The following is a 19,991-nucleotide window of genomic DNA, read 5'->3' as shown; positions in this document are numbered from 1 at the left end:
TGACGAAAAAAACGTATCACATATGATACTCTTTCTTCGTCTCCGACAGACACCAAAATAAGTAGAGCCTTCGCTAAAGGAATTATTAAACACACACCTGTACATCCGCTCCTTCATGCAATTCTCCAAAAATCAGCCAAATCATTCTCCAAATCATTACGTGGAAGCAGAACAATGCGGAAGATCATGCAGGAACCTGTCAGCAGCTTTCGGTTAATGTTTATATCAGACATCTCAATGACATTCAACGGTGCGAAAGATATATAAGAAAGAAAAAAAAAGAAAAATATTCAGTGAGTGCCAACTTCTTGATGAGGGTGGTTAGAAGGCAATAGCTAGACGGTTTCAAACTGACAGGAAGTCTCCGGTAGTTCGGGGTAGTATAGCTACTCTTTATAACTGTGTTGGCCAAAAAAAATGCACACGTCAGAACATCAAGAAGAAACGTGCTACAAAATGGAGACGGCCGTTTCCAATCAGGTTCCACTCCCGTCAGCCAAGAGCAAAAATCTGAGGAGGGATTCTTATTGGTCGTTTAAGTCTGAAACAGAGCAGCACTCACATGATACCTTAGTAATGTGAAAACCTGGTCGCATGAAGCAGGAAGTGCAGCACGATGCCAAACCTGAGACTACGCTATAGGTCAAGGCTCTAGGTTGAGAAAATACAGTAACCTGCACACATGTTTTGTGCTGGCGCCATCTTTAGTTTCCATAACACACGTTCGCTACGAGTGGCGGGAACTTTGTGGAACACAGAAGAGCCGAGATGCCTTACTGCACATAATAGCAACAAAATAATAATTAAAAAAAATAAATAAGGTGAGTCGATATGCTTGTGTTCTCATAGGTATTTGTGAAGCTGTAAGATGATAGCAAACGCTAACTAGGGCTCAACGGGAAAAAAGTGAGTCTGAAACCAGATCGACGCTGCAGAGGAGCACAGGGAACAATCACACTCCCATTCAGAGCCCAGCAAATGAGCCCGGTGTGAAAACCACCTGAAGCTACAGACAAGTTCAGTGAAACTCAACAGGTGACGATTAGTAGAAAAGTCCTGCGCCTGTGTCTAGCTCATGATGAAGTATAGTGTGGCTCTGCTAACTGACTAATCACATGCATAAACAAGAAGAAGAAACGAAGTGCTCAGTGAACATAGTTCTGTATTTGCTCTTGAGGATCGGAGTGATTTTAGCAACTATTTGTTGTATTTGTAGTCTAAAACCCTGCATGCGGTGGTTTATTGGTTAAAGCTCAGAACCGATTTTATGTTAAATTCCCCAGCGTGTCTAACATTGTACCAGTGAGTAAAGCCCTCTGATGCACCGTGCAGCTGCATCACACCTGATATACAATTCAATCGCAAACAAGTTATTATTTATTAAAATATTATGAATACTGAATACACAAATGAATAATCCTTGGGGATCCTATTAACACCCAGCTATAGCAGCTGTAGTCCAAAACCTTTTTAACACCTTTGCAGAACTGTCAAGAGTAAGAGAGGGGAAAAAATAGCAGTCATTCGTGCACGGGAGAATGAGTATAAGCTTGAACATGACTGAGAGAGAACACTTCTCTCCCTGCTGGCACCATCTACAAATTTATGCCTCTCTCTCTCTCAAATGCACACACACACACAGAGAGAGAGAGAGAGAGAGAGAGAGATACAGATAGACACACACACACAGACAGATACACGCACACACAAACGCGCACACACACACACAGAGAGAGATACAGATAGACACACACATACAGACACACACACAGACACACCCCTACCACAGCTGGGCCTGGACTGCTTTATCACATTCTGCCTCTCATCGCAATCTTTAGAGACTCACTAATCAAGTCAACAGTCAGCAGAAAGTCCTTGCATGCTGGATAGGTCACTGAGGAAATTCTCTTTAATCTCGGTGCATGATAATGTTTATCTACCCCCGAGGTTAATGATTGATTGATTGGATGAGCTGGACTTGCTTATGTGACACAGGCAGCAGGATGCATGACGTGTATCAAACAAGTCTATGCATGAACAAGAGCAACAGGTTTGCGTTCGAGCGAGAGAAACTGCATGCTGTTAGGGTCTCTAATGAGTCGGGATTCTAACAGGATTTAAAATACAATACAAAAATCTGTCAGGAACAAAATGGAATTATTTCACTTGACCTTATTAAGTGAATATCCTTTAATCTGAGGCACTTTGTTCTTTTCTTTTGGAACAACCTTCAACCAGTATTCAAAATATCAATAAACACTGATATCTAACATTGGCTAAGCTCGTCAATGCCGTGCGGAGGTGCAGTGGTAGAGCTGCTGCATCACAGGGACCCCGGTTTGATCATGAGCTCAGGGCTTTTGCGTTCCACCTGTTCTAACCAAATCTATGCGAGTTTCCTCGGAGTTTGATCTCGCATCCCGAAAACGTGAACATGCTACAATACATTACGGTGTGAATGTGTGTTAAGATGTTTTGTGACACATCCAGTATAAACTGTTCTTTGGATTGTCTCCATGATCCAGGATAAAGCAGTTAATGAAGCTTAAGGGTAAGTGAACGAACGATTGGGTCAAACAAAGTTAATGATAAAGATAATGTTACTTGCCAAAAACGATCCCAGTTCAATTCCCTGAATAAAGCAGGCCTGAAATATATCCACAACAGCTCAAGCATAGACACTACAAGATGAGTCATTTCTGCACATTAGTAATGGTTCATGGTTTCCATGAATTGTCCAGCACTGCAACTGTAAAACAAAACAGCTGACCACGACATGCCTTTCTAGTGACATATTTAATCACAATGCAGACAGACCATCAAGCAAAACAACAACAACACACAGACATGAGTTCAGTGGTTAATGATGTAGTTCGGGGAATATTTTTCGGTCTGCCGAAATCGTATTTCCTGGTATCAAAACTTTATTGTGAAACCGAAAGGAAAAAGAAAAGCTGCTGCGTGAATTTCCTGAAATGTTTAACAGGTTTAATCAAGGTTATATAATCCAGACTGGGACAAAGTCCCGACATCGTTCTCAGAATAGCCGAAGGAAAAGTCTAAGAGGGAAAAAGGATGACTACTGTGTTGAAGACTAAAAGTATCGGCAGCCAGAATGAAAGCAGGCTAAAACCAAAGGCAAAACAAAACAGCAGATGTTGCCGTTCTGTTGTTGACGTGTGTGTGCCACTGTTCCTCACACACTTCACACCAGCGTGTCCCTGCTTCTCAGCAATGCACCTAACAGCTGATCTTAAACACAACCAACATGACGGGGAACTTCCTTCTGCTTGTACAGTCTCACGACGCCACAGGTTTTCCTAGCATTGACGTTTCTTTGATTCTCCTGATAACAAAAGCGGCAGCCTGAAATGAGCAGCCCTTTAAAAAAAAGCCTCTAATTTTCCTACAAGGTTCACTACAGAGGCATAGTTTGCATTTTAGCCTAACAGACAACAGTTCATTTAAATCTCAGTGTGCTGGATTAAAGAACCAAAACAGCTGTTGTGCCACAGGATTAAAAGGAATATGGAGAATAAATATAGGATGCTAATCTGTCGCTTCCTTATTCCGGTGAGAAGTTAGCATGTGTGTGTGTGTGCCATATGGATGTTAAAGATGCATGGCTAGCTCAGTTTCAATGACAAACAGAAACTATTCAACTCAGAAACTGGAATTTCCTGACATCTGGCTAGGAAAACAAAAAAGAAAATGCCATTGAACTTGGAATTCATTTCTTTCCTACTTGGAAAGTTGGGAAGTTGTCGTCAACTTCAAGGTCAGCATCTGATCACATCAACATGCAGGTTCACATCACTAACAGAAAGCTAAATATCACTGCATGACTTCTAATAGCGGAAATGACTTTAGATTAATTACATTAGTCGGTAAGATCGACAACACCGATTGTACTGAGAATGCAAATGCTCGATAAACCGATGGTCAATAGAAGACATGGTAAGATTCTTTAAAAATATAACAAAGGGCCATGCTTTAGTGGAGGCATTCGTGTTTTTTCACACTTTGCAGCCCAGCTTGAAAATGATAGAAAACCATTAACTCAGGTTTCAACCAGAAACATCAAACCTGGCTTTCATAACAGAAAAATAAATCTTGGATGATTAATATGCTCTGGGTGGATTTTCTACCCCCCATTAATCACGGTGAGTAGATATGTCATCACGTACCCTTTGCTCCGTAAGACAGTTAGTGTCGGTTAGTGATCAGATCAGCTTTAGATATACACATTACACCAGTACAGCTCATGTCCAGACATGCCTCTCTCACTCCCACACCTTGAAAAAGGCAATTTTTCTCATTCTCGGCAATTAACGGCAATAACGAGAAACTACGTGCTGGAGTAAATGAACTTAATTTGAGGAGAAAATTGCTTGTCGTTCCCATTGTGCCGTGGCACCGGATCCTCAGTCTCCTTGGCAAATGCCAACCTTCGCTCGCTTTCCATTGTGTCTCGCACAGCCCACCAATGAATATCCATTTGCTTGACACAGGCTGGAATTAGAGCTTTGTAGACTGCTGAATGCAAAAAGTTCTTTTTCTTTTTGCCGATGTTGTTATCTGAAACAGAAGGGCATCGTGCATGCGATATCCAAAATAAAAAAGGCTTGATTGCTTCTGGATGAGTTTTTAGGGGGAAAAAAATAAGGACTGTTTCATAGGAAATACAACAGTGGATGCAATTGAATGACTACAACATGCTAATCCACACCAGACCTGCTCCGGACTGTAACCAGCACTAATGCACACTCTGAAAAAGCAGAGAAAGGCCATTTTGATGAGCTCTGAGATAGGAAGGCTGCTCAGGAAGCGGGGATGATTGAGAAACTGTCCACTGCTTAGATTTCGGAGGCCATAAGGAGGCCATGGCAGAATCCAGCAAACGCACAGTCATAATATAAACTATACTACTCCCATCTCCGTTTAAAATCAGCACACACACAAACAGCGGACATGTCAGCATTCCATTTACAGGCTTGTAGTGAGCAGCGTGCCAGAGTCCACAGGAAGTGCCTGAAAGGACTGGCTTTGTATGGTCATGTTTCTTGATTTTGAAGGACAAACAAACACAAACATTACTCACAATCTGTCTAACTGATGAAGAGAAATATATATATATATATATATATATATATATATATATATATATATATATATATATATATATATATATATATATATATATATATATATATATATATATATATAAAATAAAAAAGCTAGCTTTTGGCCGCTGTATGCTGGCCCTAATTGGCCAGAAGCATTTCCTCTTCTGGAAGTTCTCTCTAGCAATACTCACAAACACAGAGTTAATCTTAAGCCTAACCCAGCATATAATGCAGGAATATGAGCATAGACCATTCACACACTCTTAAAGCCGACCAGTAGGTCAATTTATGATGTTAATTCGCCAATGAGGAATCTGGAGTATGTGCACTGAGGTGACCAATAGCACAAGCTCCAGATCAAATCAGAGTATTTAGAGCTGTGAGACGACAAAGCTTCAATAACTGTACACAAATTAAAACTAGTATCTATAGCACCTTCTCCATTATACTGCTCTCAAAGAGATTTTGTGTTCAGTGACTATCCGATGCATATAAGCATTACTGGAGTCGGTTTTGCTCAAGAGTGCTCAAAACTCTCGAGATAATAACCTGGAATCTGTTTTTTTTATATATAATAATCAGTATAGTACTGTGTAGAATCTATACAACAGCTATCTAAGAGAGCAAGACTAGCCAATCATGGGCATCTGTGACGCATACAGAGGGGAGGATAGCCTTCTGCCTCCTGGGTGGGTAAGTGTCGTACAATGAGGGAGAGCAACCTGGTGAGTGGGAATTGGCCATGAGTATATTAGGGAGAAGAAAAAAATATATATACACATGTAATGTGATCTTTACTCCTGCTACTGATTTTTCTGCACCATCACAAGATTCCCTTCTGCTAAATTTGCACTCTCTGATGCAGTATTAATGCGTTTTCTCTTGCACTTCATTATTTAAGATTAGATTATTGATGATAGTTGAGCTGTAACGATCCAATGTACCACCAACACATTTTTTGTGGAATCTTGAAATCTTTAAAACAAGCACTAAACTCTGTGACATGATCCTGTAAATCATATTCACTTCAAAGCCTTTACTGATTTTCCCCCTGGTCCAAGCCCTGCACCTCTTATCCGAGGATATACACAGCCTGGCAAGTCATCATGAGTTCGTGCTTAAGCACACATTACTGTGGCAGAGACATGAAAGTGAAAGTGTGTGTAACAGGTATCTGACTGGAAATTGCTAAAATGTACCTGATGTAATCTGGGCAACATTCAACAGGTCAAGACCAGTTAAGTCAAGCAAACTTCATAATTAAAATTCACAGAGCACAATGATGGTTGATCCAACGTGCTTTACATAACATATCATGTAATGCAGCATTAAGTAACATCATAAGACAAAGAAAAAAAAGAAGTTTTAAGAAGCTAAAAAGTGAAGCTCATGTGAAAGTGGAGAATGTTCAAGATTTTAGGACAAAACGACAGAAAAAGGCTTGAACCCCTTTAGTGTTGGTACTAGAAGCAAGGGACAGATAGAAGAAGCTGAAGATCTTAGCATACTGGTTAGAATCCAGTTAAAGCTACGATGCTGTTAGCCTAAAAATTTCTGTTGTGTTTGAGGTGAAGTCAGAACTAATGCCATGCCTACAACAGGGGGGAAAACTTGCAATTTAAAGTCATGAACCACGGTGCTAGTCTTCCTAACAAGCAGTACCTTCCCTGTTTACAGAGCGACATCAAATCTACACGTCTGCTCTCACCGTGAATGGTGTGAAATGCCACTTCTTGACTTTTATATTAGTTTATAGCATTATTAGTTAAGATCAATTCATATACAGACAGTATTTAGACAAATCTATAACACTGACTAAACTATTCAATGTTTTAAGAAGCTAATCATCAACATCAGAGTTATCGCTAACATTAGCCGGTTAGCTTTTTGCTAGCACTTCTTTCTATTGTCTGACCGGTAATTTTGCTGTTGCAATTTCAGTAAAAAACATTTTGCATGAATGTTTGAAGTTCACTATAGTTGAACAAAACCAATAGCTACAAGTCTGTATCTGGAAAAGTAAAGTTCAAGTGATTTATGAGCTTCATGTGCTCTGACAGGGCAAACAAAAGACACTTCACATTTTAAATGTCCTGAGATGGGAAATGACATTATTATTACAACTTGCACATGACAAATACAAAGTAAAATGATGATAATTTGGCTCAATCTAAGTAAACAACAATAAAAAAATTACAAACAGTATAATATAGCATTAAAGGAAATCACAATAATAAATCTTACCATCTTAGCAGATATTATGTAAGTGACAACAAAACGTGTCAAAACTTAGATAAGATGCAAAGTGAACATTTTTCCTGGCGTTTTCTCTCATGTGGTACAAGGTTTGTTTTGCACATATGAGGTGGTATCTGTGTGGTGTTGGTTAATACACGAGGTCTAAAGATTGTAATGATAATGATGATGGTGTTTGGGACAGTCTCGGAAGCTCAGATTGTCATATTTCTTGATTACATGTATCTTATTTACAGAGATGGTGAAACGCAAACTGAGTTTAACCCGGCTCTTAAAAATCGCATGACTGTGCTTTCTGTAAATGTTTAATCATTATCTTCATCATTTAATCAAACACAAAAAACTATGACAGTGCCATGTAAGACAAAACACAGAGGCTCTGTATCCAGGATGACATAAAACAGAAGAAAACACGATGTACAAACCAGCAAATAATGTGAAATAAATAAAGTGAGCTCAGACAGTGAAGCATGTTGTGTAAGGCCTAATAGAAATATTGACTATTTTCAGAAATGTCAGTGCTTTCCTCCAGTGCATCAAACTCGATGTATGATTACAAATGGGTTCTGGTTTATTTATTCCAGAAAGCTGGTTGATGTGCATTTTTGCCATCAAGATGTCTCTTATCTAGCAAATAACATTAAATTTCAGTCATAATCAATGCGAATTTCACAAGAAACCTCAAACCCATTACCGACATCCTATAGTGCTCAACATGATTAGAACCACATTAGACAATTTTATTACTTTTTAAAGGCCACTGTATATGACGGCACTAAAGGGGAAGACACGGATCACATCAAATCCTTTTACATTTACAGACCTAATAAAAATCACATTAATACAGCTAACAGGAGAACTAATGGAAATGGAGATAATTGATATGAAGCCTGGGGTTTTTTTTGTTTGTTTGTTTTTTCCTTGTTCTGGTTGATGTTTTCCCTCAGATCAGTTTCTATACTGATTACTTTATCTACTTTAAATTGAAATGTAGTCTTTGAGTAGATCAAGTTATGTGCAGCTTTGAGTTATCATGGTGAGGCAGGAGGACAAAAAAACAAAACAAATACAACCAATAAAGAAACGTTTTATAAACAGGAATGTAAAAAGACAGAGTTATCCGCTTTAAAACTTGAGAAACATGTCAGAAACATGTTGAACTTGTTGAGCCGTGTTTGTTTTAACTCTTTAAAAGCCAAACCTTTCTCAGCTCTAGAGAGAAAACCCAAAGTATGTTCAGTCTTCCTTCATTGTGTTTGAGTAAACCAGACTAGGGTTAGGTTTAAAAAAACTTTAACAGGTTTTACGCAATGTAACTTTTAACTGCATTTGGATTTCACTTCACTTAGACTGTGAGCAACAACTTGACACTTTTATCGTCGTGTTAAAATAGACGAGTAACACACATTAAGTACAGGTAAAGAAAACAGTTCAGATTGCGTCAAAGTGTAGCGTAAAAAAACAATCCCGTGCCAAATGCGTAAACAATCCCGTGCCAAATGCGTAAACAATCCCGTGCCAAATGCGTAAACAATCCCGTGCCAAATGCATTAAAGCCAAAAAAAGACTTGGGAATAAAACACACTGTGAGAAGATAATGGATGGATGGATGGATAGATAGATAGAGAGCATAAACATTTTCCGGGCTTTTAATGATGTGTGTTTGTAATGAGGACTTTACGTGCCACACTATGGTAAACAAACAAACAAACAAACAAACAAATAAGTAACCTCGCGCGCTCACCTTTGAAGTTTACGCAACGCGCAGTCGGTCCTCAGTAGCCAAATCCTGGGTTTCGAACAACTTCACATTATCCTTTGAATTCCGTGACAAGAAAAAAATTTCCTTTTTTTTGTCCCTGGAAAATGCCGGGAGCAGGGGAAAAACAGCGCCGTGCAACTCTGCAGCTGTAAATCCGTAGAGTCTCTCTTTCTCTTTCTCTCTCTCTCTCCCCTCTCGAACAAACTGGCGAAGTAAAGCAGGGCTTTTCCGTGGTCACATGACCCGACTCAGGTAGGCATTTATGACGTGGATGCACGCTGCACCTGGCTAAAATAACTAACAGCTAACAAACAGTTTTGTCCCTAAACTGGTTCGACTATAGCTGCGGCATCGACCCTGCAAGAAGGAGAACAGGAGGGCAAGAAAACTCCCCTCTCCCCTGAGCACCTCTCTGATAGGCTGCCGAGGAAAGAGCTCGTTCGTGTCGGACCAGAAACACAAAACACTGAATGCAAATTAGCGACTGAGAAGCAGCGAGTCGCCTGGAAAAAAGTTGTGAATGGTTAAGAGTGAGTGGGTGTGAGTGGGCGTGGCTACCTCCTAATTAGTATAAAACGAGATGGACGTCGCTCTGTGGAATTTCTACGAGTTTTCCCAAATAGGAAGAGAGGAAATACGCTTTCACCTCTCTCTCTCACACACACACACACACACACACACACACACACACACATATATATATATATATATATAAACAGTGCCCACAGTGTAATGCTTTTTACCGCCAGCTGGAACAAAAGCAATCCGTTCCCTCCCTGCCTTAAGCTCATGATCATTGTTGTTGCGTCGTTTTAATCCATGTCTAAAACCCCCAAGAGGTTTCCTCAAATCTCCCCAAAGAGGGCATGTGTTGGAGAAAACTTAAAGGATCTAAATGTGCATTAAACTGTTAAACATGATGTGAAACTTGTGGCGTTTTCTCTCTCACACACACACACAAACACACAGAGATAGAGAACACCACACACTCTCTGTGTGTGCGTGTGTGCGTGTGTGATCAAGATATAAAATAATGTCTACAGTGACTCACACAGAGACAGAGAGAGAGAGAGTGTGTGTGTGTGTCACTGTAGACATTATTTTATATCTTGATAGCTTGCTGAGGACCGAATACCAATACCTCAGAGGTTTGACATTATGGGGACATTTGCATGGTCCCTACATGGAAACTAACTTAATTGGAAAAAAAAACCCTGGTTTTCCCAGAAGGTTTACTTGTATTGAAGGTGTAGGCATAGCATTAATTAGTTGCAGTAATGAGAATTGTGTGTGTGTGTGTGTGTGTGTGTGTGTGTGTGTGTGTGTGTGTGTGTGTGTGTGTGTGTGTGAGAGAGAGAGAGAGAGAGAGAGAGAGAGAGAGAGAGAGAGAGAGAGAGAGAGAATGGATTTGAATGATTTATGATTATGTTAACATGTCCGAGGGGTAAGGGTGTTGTCCTTGCCCTATGGACGTGTACAGATGCTCTCTTTTATTTCTACCCTCTTATTTGTTTCTCTCTCTCTCTCTCTCTCTCTCTCTCTCTCTCTCTCTCTCTCTCTCTCTCTCTCTCTCTCTCTCTCTGCTGCCAGCACCTCCAACACAAACCCGTACATGCACACACTTCTCTTAGCTTTCTCATTTTCTATAGACATGAGCACAGAGGAGGTGTTGTGAGCATCATGGGGGATGGGGGTTGAAGAATAATGATGGCTGTCATGGAAAGTGAAACAGGTCTGTGCCTGCACACTTTACATGCTGAGTATTCTATAATTGGAGCCCTTTGTTCGGGTGGAACAGCAATAATTCAGCACTTTTGTCACTATCAATGGAGCTGTCACCCTCCTATTCACCAAATCCTGAAAAAATGCCTAGATGGAAGAAAACAGCATCATAAAAAAAGCAAACTAACTGTTTATTAAATGCAGATGAAATCAATATTGATATTCAGTTTTTAGAAAACATTGCTAATCAACCAGGAATAAACAGCAAAACTCCATACTAGAAAAAAAGGAAGAAATTAAGTATACATAGAGGTGAAGGAAAAGACCAGATTGAATCTTTGCATGTGTTGCCATCTACTGTCAAAAAATATATAACACCTCCAGTAAATAGAAACATATATTATCTTAAAATTCTTTGTATATTGTGTTCTGACGACATTCCCAGTACTGACGACATTCCCAGTACTGACGACATTCCCAGTTGCTCTTTATTCTCTCTATTTGCTCATGCCTGTTGTGTCCGGAGCTCACAGAGAGACATGAGGTGACTCAGATGCACAGTCAAGCACCAGAAAGCAACAGTAAATGTTTTGAAGCAGCAGATAAAAGGAAACGAGGGAGGAGAAAGCTGTGTGAGAGGAAAATAAAGGGCCTATTTTTAGACATGCATAATGATCCGATATTCTTTCCCTTCTATCCATGGTGAGCTGACTGGATGCTGTCAGTATGAGATATTGCAGAATGTCTTTGACCTATGTAGGAAATCATTACAGTGCTCTGATACAGTATGTATATGATCTAAAACTGATCTAAAAGATATTTTAGGGTACAGCCTGGAAGCTCGTGGTTTTCCAAATGGTTAGATCTCTATGGAAATCTCGACTGTGGATGCCGAGCTAGTAATTAAGTTGTGAGAGTAGCTTTCCTTTTTTCCTTATCCAGGCTGAAAGGTTTTTTAGTTCGTGGTCCAACAGTATTGCTGGTTTATTTTGAATGCATTCTGTTTTGCAGTGAAAAGACTCTTTGTCCAAAGTGATCCTGCTGTCCACAAGTATTGGGTCAACAAGGTCATGGCTGATATTCTTTTGTATACTCCACAGAAAGTCCTATGGCTTATGATTGTGATGTAATTATATCCTGAAGACAAATCCAATAATTAGATACTTAAAAAGAATATGAAATGCTGCAGCACAAGAGCACAGCAAGATTTCTCTCTCCCTCGATCTGACACTCTTCACATATCCGAGCCTCATCAGTGTCCTGATTTTAAGAGCTAGACAACGATAGATTACTGATTAGCATGCTAATCAGAAGGGGGAAAAAAGGGAGAGATGTTGAGGGGAAAATTGTATGACCTGTTTAAAGCCTATTGAACATTTTCAGCATGTTCTTAATACAATTATTCACTTCTGAGTTTCATTTGGCTGATCAGAATGTAAGGAGACCTCTTTTGTTAAATTATTTTAGAATTGTCCTTGTGAACTCTGTGATCTCTCTCTCTGTCTCTCTCTCTCTCTCTCTCTCTCTCTCTCTCTCTCTCTCTCTCTCTCTCTCTCTCTCTCTCTCTCTCTGACACACACACACACAAGGTTTGACTCTATGCCGATTGTATTTTAAATTAGCTTTTATAATCTATTAAATCACAACATTCTTACTTTCCAGTTATTCCACGGTTTTAAATCTGGTTGAGACCAAATAATAGACTCTACAGAGCAGAAAAAATCCAATAAAAATGTTATGAATCATTCATCAGTGTGAATAGTGTCTTTTAGCTTACCTTTAGGGGCAAAATAAAATAGTTTCTTTATACCGAACCAATATGAAACTTTTTTATGAGCTATTAAGACATGATAGAATATTTATCATGATGAATTAAACTCACATGGATTAAAGTAATAAAAAAGTTTCACATTTTTCATTACACTTACTGGCCGCTATATTAGGAACACTCACTCCAGACTCTGGGACTAAACAGATCTCTGTGCAACTGGATTCTGGACTTCCTGACAGGCAGAAGTCAGGTGGTAAGAATGGGCAGAAATACTTCATCCCCGCTGATCCTAAACACCGGTGCTCCTCAGGGCTGTGTCCTCAGCCCCTCCTGTACTCCCTGTACACATACGACTGTACAGCCTCACACAGCTCCAACGTCATTGTCAAATTCGCTGATGATACAACGGTGACAGGCCTGATCACCGACAACGATGACATTGACAAGACCAAGGAGGACTCAACATTGACAAGACCAAGGAGCTGGTGGTAGATTTCAGGAGACAGAGCAGAGAACACAGACCCAACACCATCGACAAGACACCTGTGGAGCGCGTGAGCAGCTTCAAGTTTCTGGGTGTTAACATCAGTGAGGATCTCACCTGGTCCACACACACGGACACAGTGCTGAAGAAGGCACACCACACCTCTTCTTCCTGTGATGGCTGAGGAAGTTTGGAATGAGCCTCAGCATCTTCAGAACATTCTACACCTGCACTATAGAGAGCATCCTGACGGGCTGCATCACAGCCTGGTTCGGAAACAGCACCGCTGGCAACCGCAAAACCCTGAAAAGGTTCATGCGAACTGCCAGCCACATTGTTGTAGGTGAGCTTCCCTCCCTCCAGGACACCTACAACAGGCGGTGTATAAGAAAAGCTCGGAGGATCACTAATGACTCCAGCCACCCATCCCACAGACTGCTCTCTCTGCTCCCCTCAGGAAGACGTCTCCGCAGCATCCGATCCCGCACCAGTCGACTGAGGGATAGCTTTTTCCCTCAGGCTATCAGACTAATTAACAGCCATAACTAACATAGCCTACAGCATACTTCCACAACATGGTATGCTACACACTGCACTCTAACTTCAACAGTTCAACTCTAGACTACACACACTGCATTCATATTGCATTTACACACACTACATTTAATTTTTTTATAATGATCTATCTGACAATAAGCTATCTGTACCACTGGACATTTCTGTATCTATACAGTCTGTTGCACCTTAACATGTAACATATATATATATATTACATATATATAATATTTATACGTATATATATAGTACATACTGTATATAATGTGTAGTGAATTGTAAATATGTCTAGTAGTACACTGTGTGTACTGACTATGTATGAGCACATTGCATCTTTTCCACATTTGCACATTTCACCTGGTACTAAGCATTTTGCACGTTTCACCTGTATGTAAATTGTTCTTAATTTCTGTCTCTTAACTACTGTATGTAAATGGTTCTGCAATTTCTGGAGCTTGCTCACAAGAATTTCACTCACTATGGCACATGTGCTGTGGTGATGTGACAATAAAGGTGACTTGACTTGACTTGACTTGACTTGACTTGACTTGTATCACTGTATGGATTCCACAAGATGCTATATGCATTTCTTTGATATTCTGATTCATATTTACACATTTACAGCTTTTTCAGCTGTATTTTCAAACTGAAAATCAACTCTTTCACCACATCTGTTTCTTTACTGTATTTAGGTAACTGCTGTGGAAGCTACTGAAATACTCTTGACCTTCATCATATCCATGAAAACAGTTACAGTAGTTTTGAGCTATTAAGGAGCCCATTGTGTGCCGAAACAACATTCCCCACACAAATACACCACCTGGTGTTGAAGCAGAATTCAGACTCTATCATCAAGATAAATCACGTCATGTGATGTTTTTCGAATCATTTAACCAGATTCAGTGAATCTGTTCCCACTGTCTCATCAGATTCATCTTCTTAACTCACAAGAATGACAAATTGATGGCCATTCGTGGAAATTCACCAAAACTCTTGACTTACTGTATATCTGCATGTTTTTATGCACTGTTTTGCCGCCACTTGTTCATATAAGTGTTTTATACGATCATGTAAAATTCAGTTCCCACACACCTCATCCCCTAAAACTCTCTTTGAAGGCCCACTGTCTTACACTGGACCATTCAGTATATTTACATCAACACTATATCTCACTGCTTTTGCCTGCTACACACCCTAACTGACCCTAGGCCTAAGTTTGTGTTCTGGGAGATGTCTTACGTCAACATTCTCAGACATCTACATCAACATCCTCATTGGCCAAGGCCTATAGATACTCTAAACAATTTAGGTTCATAAGCTGAAAAAATCTCTCTCCTTTACAACTAATTTCTGTGTTTGGTGTTCCACTTTAGCTGGAATTCAAGCTGCATTACTTCTGTAGAGGTTCCTACTCCTGGAGGAACATACATAGGAGTGGCATAGTGTTGCAGTGGGTACATCCATCTTGATCTTGTGCAACTGTTTATGTGAAGTTTTAAATATTTTCCTTATGCCTGTGTGGTTTTTCTCTGGGTTCTCCGGTTTTCTCCCAACTCCCAAAAAGTTGTTGGTATGTAGATCGTTTACTCTGATGAATGTTTGAAATGGAGTGTTTTTCCATCCACAGAGTAATGCTGGAATATGCTGTAGATCTATATCAAGTATAAGACAGACAGAGCTAGATAAACTTACTACTACAGCTAAATCAACAACAAATACGTTAGATCCCATAGGCTTTAAAACTCAGGACTTGTGGTAGTTCCCAGAATATCAAAGTCTGCTAAAGATAGCAGAGCGTTTATGTATTTATCTCCTTTAACTTTGGAATAGTCCTCCTGACAGTGTTCGGGGCTCAGACACACTTTCCCAGTTTAAATGTAGATTAAAGACATATCTCTTTAGCCAGACGTACACATAATACATCTTATAACCATACATACGTATATATATATATATATATATATATATATATATATATATATATATATATATATATACATTATTATCTAGTGCTTGTTAAAATTATTAAAAGCAGCTACGCTAATTCCTCTCCACTTGCTTTTCTTTTTGTACTCATCCCGAGGCATCCAGAGATTGTGGTGTTTGAGGATATTTTATAACAGTTTATAATCACACCCTTCAGTGTCGCCCAAATGAGGATGAGGAGGTTCTCTTTTGATTCTGGATCCTCACAAGGTTTCTTCCTCTTTCATCTAAGGGAATTTTCCGTCAGCACAGTCACCTCAGGCTTGCTCACTGTGGATAAATACAAACACATTTAGATAGAAGTCTAATATTTATAATGAATGTTTTTGTATAATATTAACTTTTTTGTACTTTTTGAAACATTTCATATGTTCTGTAAAGCTGCTTCAAGACATTGTCCATTGTTAAGAGCATTATACAAATAAATTTGAATTGAATTTGAATCGAATTAATATCCTTTACTTATCATTTAACCTACCATCCATTTTCTCTAGCATTTATTCTACACAGAGTTGTGGGGAGCCTGGAGTCTATCCAAGGGATATGAGGCACAGGATGCCAACTATCACAGGGCACAATCACACATACCCAGACACTACAAACAATTTAGAGATGCCAATGTATGTCTTTGGTCTGAGTGAGGAAACCAAAGTACCCAGAGGACACCCCTGAAGCACAATGGCTGCATATAATCTCCTAACACTCAGGGCAGAGACGGAATTCACTGACATAACAGTCTATAATACATATAATATAATAGCCTATGCATGTGTCTAATTAGTATCTAATAGCTTTTGTTAGAGTATCGTACAGCTCTGGGATTTTTTAGTCCGGCATTGGGACCATTTCCAGCTTCTTAATTCTTCTGAATAGTGACGGATATACTGTAGATGACATGAAAATAGATTCCAGATTTTAGACTTGAACTGTAACACATTTCTTTGTTAGTGTTTAGTAATTACAAAATGACAAGCTACTGTATGTAGTTGTAAAAGAATGACCTGTATTCCTAATCTCATAAATAGTATTACATTCTATTTCCAGATTTGGGTTTTGTATATTAACTTGACACAGGCACATATCTGCCTTTATATTTATTATTTTAGAGGATGTCTTTATCTAAAGCCAATTACAACTGAAAGTTTATACAGATCCATGCATATAACAGAGCAGCTGAGGGTTACAGGTTATTGCCCGAGGGATCAGCAGTGGCTTCTGGCAATCCAGAGATTTCTGGTATTTCAGTTTCTAATCTTAGGATCACTAGCTACAGTGAGCACAAAAGTTTGCATAACATTAGGACAAAATGAAGAGAATGACAATTTATTTAGAATGTTAGGTTTTCTTCTTGATCACTTAGCCAAAGTGTGTATTTTAGGATGAAACGTGTATTTTAGGATATTAGATCATTGTAGTGAAAGTCAAGATGCAAATCTCTTTCAAATCTTTTGAATCCTCTGAGTTTCAGTGTTTATCATGTTGATTATTATATTGTTTTTTCTTTTTGCAGTGGAGGTGTTTTGTGCTTTTTGTGTTTTCTCCAGGTTCACCTCCCAAAATCATGCCCTTAGGTGGACTGATGATTCTAAATTACCCCCTTGGATCCTATCCAATGAGTTTTCCCCTCTGATAGTGTACCGAGATAAGCTCTGAATCCATAGTGATACTGATAATTATGAACGAAGGAAACATCTAGACATTTTGAGCATTTTGATCCTCTTGGCTGTAACGTTAAAGAGTCCTTCTTTTACTTCATATTTCTAGCCACTAGATGTCGCTGCAATCAAGCATTTAGATTTTTCACAGATCCTTACACGAGTTTTTCTTAACATTCTTCTAGTTTGTCTTGATGTAACTCGCCAGAGTCATAAAGGACTTAATGATGAAGTCGAAGTAGAGTTTTTAGAGTGCTTAGTCAGAGAACTGCTAAGTACGTGGGTTTTCCAGAACAGGGTATTGAGAACTGCTGCTTTCTGAGCCAGTAGTGCAGTGATTTAAAGTATCTAATCCTGACAAATATGTGTGTGTGTGTGTGTGTGTGTGTGTGTGTGTGTGTGTGTGTGTGTGTGTGTGTGTGTGTGTGTGTGTGTGTGTGTGTGTGTGAGAGAGAGAGAGAGAGAGAGAGAAATTGTGTGTGTGTTTGTGTGTGAGTGTGTGTGTCTTTGTGTGTGAGCGTATGAGTGTGTGTGTGAGTGTGCGTGTCTTTGTGTGTGTGAGTGTGAGCGTATGAGTGTGTGTTTGTGTGTGCGTGTGTTTGTGTGTGTGAGTGTGCGTCTTTGTGTGTGAGTGTGCGTGCGTGTGTGTGCATGTGTGTGTCTGTGTGATTGTGTGGGTGTGTGTGCGTGTTAAAACTGAAGTCTGTGTTTATCTTTATACAGTATGTCTATGCTTAATGTTGCCCCGTATGGTACTGATAGTACATTCCTTGCTGTATAATGAACTTTCATTCCTTCGTGTTTGACAGTAAAGTCCAAACATTTTAGTTTTTTTTTTTACTCTACTCCTTATCCATCTCGCCTTTCTTCCATCGGTCTCATTAGCTGCCTTACATCTGTTCTTTGACACAGGACCTAAAACAACGTTAAAAAGGCAAACAGTGTTTAAATTCACCATGAAGGGATTGTACCTACAAACTGATCTTAGTTATCATTAGATAAAGTAATAAAACATTCTATAAATGTTCCCCATTCTCACCTGTTTGGCAAATCGATTGCCTCTGTCTTACAACAAGAATGAAAATAATAATAATAATAATAATAATAATAATAATAATAATAATAATAATAATAATAATAAAATAATAAAAGCACTTTTTTAAACTAATACCCAGCAGAGGAACTAAGAATAAGATTAAAGAAGACTCTTTTTTTCATATTCTGATTATTTTGTATGTATTTTACTGTTTGTATTTTTATAATGTGTGTTGGCATAATGTAGTTCATGTATCATGCTCAGTAGTGTTACAGAGAGGTCAGACTGTTCCAGACTGAAACCGATTGCATGTTTAATACACTTGAGCAGCATCAGTTTACACTGAGACAGAAATGCACTTTCAAGCACTTGGGCATTTCACCTGGTTTACAAAGTTTCACAGAGCCGCATCAACTCATCAGAGATCTGTTTTGAATGTTTTCTGTCTGAGACATAAATACTACTTGAAACCATTAAGTGGTGTGCTCATTTATAATGCATTTAGAGGAAAGCCAAGTCATCGCCTGGAACAATAGAGATTAGGTGTTTCACGCTTCTTCTCTCAAACCCCAAACATTTTCCAGCACTCTTCAATAGCTGTCAAAGGACGTTTTATAAAATAATCATTCAGCTATGTCAGACTAGTGTTATACGTTCTATAGGAACACTAAGGTATGCTGACTGGATTTGTGGTATATTTTGGCACCTGGAATGTGCAACCGATCCCTTTACAATTTTTTTTAATGTTAGAAAGTATATGTAGCTAAGATTTGTTGCAATCTTATGGACACCTGACCATCACACACACATATGTGCTTTTTGAACTTCATAGATTAATACTGACTGTATCCAATCTGTTGCTATGGATAATTAGTTACCCTATTTGTACTGTCCAGTGCTAAGGGACCTCTGAACACTAAGGCCAAAGGTATAAAGACACCAACTTTCACACTCATATGTGCTTGCTGAACATCTCATTTCAGATTCATTGCCCCTGTGTTTGCTATTATAACAAGCTCCACTCTTCTGTAAAGGCTTAACACTAGATGTTGGAGCGTGACTGTCTGTGGAGGTCTGGGGTTCAGTCGGTGTTCCAGTTCATAACAAAGGTGTTCAGTGGGATTGAATCAGGGCTCTGCACATGATACTCCAGTTCTTCCACTCCAACATTAACACACCATGTCTTCATGGAGCTCAGGAGCTTTGTGTACAGGCGCATCATCATGCTGGAGCAGTGTTCGAGTCTCTTAGTTCCAGTGAAGTGACAAAACGCTACAACATACCAACACATTCTAGACAATTGTATGTTTTTAACTTTGCCATAACAGTTTGAAGAAGAACCACATATGGGTGTGATGCTCAGGTGTCCACAAAGATCCTAATAAATAATATAATTCTAAAATAAATAAAAGGGAAATGTGAAAACATGTTAAAATACAAGTCCAGTTTTGAGTCTTAAACATTCAGAAAAGTCTTTCTGAATCAGAAAAAGCTCAATCCAAAAGTTTAGTCCAAATTAAATAACAGATTTAATCTAAGGCCAGCAACAATGTAGTGCTCTAATTTAAAACTCATCAATTTAACTAATGGGAAAAATGTAATAATGAATCAGAGTGACTGAACAGACTGATCACGCCA

General features: G+C 39.1%; 1 protein-coding gene across 1 annotated transcript in view; it reads right to left on the bottom strand.

The window, feature by feature from the left end:
- The window catches only part of plxnb2a.1 (plexin b2a, tandem duplicate 1), an 86,948-nt gene extending 77,286 nt beyond the window's left edge, over positions 1-9,662 (bottom strand). Inside the window, exon 1 of the mRNA XM_027153881.2 lies at positions 9,127-9,662. The gene's annotated coding sequence lies outside the window, so the exon portion shown is untranslated. The remainder of the gene's footprint in view (positions 1-9,126) is intronic.
- Positions 9,663-19,991: the final 10,329 nt, after the last annotated feature.

This window comes from Tachysurus fulvidraco, chromosome 19 (genome assembly GCF_022655615.1).
Source record: "Tachysurus fulvidraco isolate hzauxx_2018 chromosome 19, HZAU_PFXX_2.0, whole genome shotgun sequence".
NCBI classification, from domain to species: domain Eukaryota; kingdom Metazoa; phylum Chordata; class Actinopteri; order Siluriformes; family Bagridae; genus Tachysurus; species Tachysurus fulvidraco.
Note: the sequence above shows the minus strand (reverse complement) of the source record. Positions and strands in the feature narration are given on the sequence as shown.